This window comes from Hordeum vulgare, unplaced genomic scaffold (genome assembly GCF_904849725.1).
Source record: "Hordeum vulgare subsp. vulgare unplaced genomic scaffold, MorexV3_pseudomolecules_assembly, whole genome shotgun sequence".
NCBI classification, from domain to species: Eukaryota; Viridiplantae; Streptophyta; class Magnoliopsida; order Poales; family Poaceae; genus Hordeum; species Hordeum vulgare.
Window position 1 is genome coordinate 42,501 of NW_025422574.1, and position 2,500 is coordinate 45,000.

Genomic DNA, 2,500 nt, shown 5'->3' on the forward strand with positions numbered 1-2,500 from the left:
ACGGGTAAGGCGGCCGTGTTGCAAAAAACTGGGCGCGCACCATGGAAAACAGGGGAAAACAATGTGCGTGGAATGGACGGATGCACGTACGGGCACACGGGCGAAAAAACGTGAACGCGAGGAAACGGGGTACGACGGCCGTGTTGCAAAAAACTGGGCGCGCGCCATGGAAAACGGGTGAAAACCATGTGCGTGGCATGGACGGATGAACGTACGGGCACACGGGCCAAAAAACGTGAACTTGAGGAAACGGGGAAACACGGGGTATGACGGCCGTTTTGCAAAAAACTGGGCGCGCACCATGGAAAACGGGTGAAAACCTTGTGCGTGGCATGGAAGGATGCACGTACGGGCACACGGGCCAAAAAACGTGAACGTGAGGAAACGGGAAAAACGGGTACGGGGCCGTGTTGCAACAAACTGGGCGCGCACCATGGAAAACTGGGGCAAACCATGTGCGTGTCATGGACGGATGCACGTACGGGCACACGGGCCAAAAAACGTGAACGTGAGGAAACGGGAAAAAACGGGCAGGGCGGACGTGTTGCAAAAAACGGGCGCGCACCATGGAAAACAGGGGAAAACCATGTGCGTGGCATGGACGGATTCACGTACGGGCAGACGTGGCAAAAAACGTGAACCTGAGGGAACGGGAAAGAACGGGGTACGACGGCCGTGTTGCATAAAACAGGGCGCGCGCCATGGAAAACGGGTGAAAACCATGTGCGTGGCATGGAAGGATGCACGTACGGGCACACGGGCCAAAAAACGTGAACGTGAGGAAACGGGAAAAACGGGTACGGGGCCGTGTTGCAAAAAACTGGGCGCGCCATGGAAAACGGGTGAAAACCTTGTTCGTGGCATGGACGGATGCACGTACGGGCACACGGGCCAAAAAACGTGAACGTGAGGAAACGGGAAAAACGGGTAGGGCGGCCGTGTTGCAAAAAGCTGGGCGCGCACCATGGAAAACAGGGGAAAACCATGTGCGTGGAGTGGGCGGATGCACGTACGGGCACACGGGCCAAAAAACGTGAACGTGAGGAAACGGGAAAGAACGGGGTACGACGGCCGTGTTGCAAAAAACTGGGCGCGCGCCATGGAAAACGGGTGAAAACCATGTGCGTGGCATGGAAGGATGAACGTACGGGCACACGGGCCAAAAAACGTGAACTTGAGGAAACGGGGAAACACGTGGTATGAGGGCCGTGTTACAAAAACTGGGCGCGCACCATGGAAAACGGGTGAAAACCTTGTGCGTGGCATGGAAGGATACACGTACGGGCGCACGGGCCAAAAAACGTGAACGTGAGGAAACGGGAAAAACGGGTACGGGGCCGTGTTGCAATAAACTGGGCGCACACGATGGAAAACTGGGGCAAACCATGTGCGTGGCATGGACGGATGCACGTACGGGCACACGGGCCAGAAAACGTGAACGTGAGGAAACGGGGAAAAAACGGGTACGGCGGCCGTGTTGAAAAAAACTGGGCGCGCACCATGGAAAACAGGGGAAAACCATGTGCGTGGAATGGACGGATGCACGTACGGGCACACGGGCCAAAAAACGTGAATGTGAGGAAACGGGAAAGAACGGGGTACGACGGCCGTGTTGCAAAAAACTGGGCGCGCCATGGAAAACGGGTGAAAACCTTGTTCGTGGCATGGACGGATGAACGTACGGGCACACGGGCCAAAAAACGTGAACTTGAGGAAACGGGGAAACACGGGGTACGACGGCCGTGTTGCAAAAAACTGGGCGCGCACCATGGAAAACTGGTGAAAACCATGTGCGTGGCATGAACGGGTGCACGTACGGCCACACGGGCCAAAAAACGTGAACGTGAGGAAATGGGAAAAAACGGGCACGGGGGCCGTGTTGCAAAAAACTGGGCGCGCACCATGGAAAACGGGTGAAAACCATGTACGTGGCATGGACGGATGCATGTACGGCCATACGGGGCAAAAAACGTGTAAACGGGGATCCGGGGAAAAACAGTGTACCCCTTCTTCACAAACGAAGGGCAGGGGTCCCAAGGGGGGCTAAAACCCTCGGGTATATTGGGGAGGAGGGGGCTCCTCCCTGCTTGGGTGTGGGAAATCGGTGGGTTTGCATATGAAATCATATGCAAACCTCCCGTTTCTCCCGTAACCCTTGCTTTTCCCAAACGTTGGCTCGGATGTCCCGTCGTTCTCCTGTCCCGTGTACGACTCATGCCAAATTCTGATCCGTCGGTCGAACGGCTGTTCGGGTTGCAGAAAAGTACGTATCGTGTCCGCACACGGTCAGGTCGATGTGATCTCGTGCCGCGTTGTCCCGTCGGTCCCGTGTACGAATCGTGCCAAATTCTGATCCGACGGCCCAAGGGCCGTTCGGGTTGCAGAAAAGTACGTATCGTTTCGCACACGGTCAGCTTGACGGGATATCGTGCAGCCTTGTCCCTGCCGGTCCCGTGTACGTGTCCCGTGAAATTCTGACCCAACAGCCTAACTTGGCTCG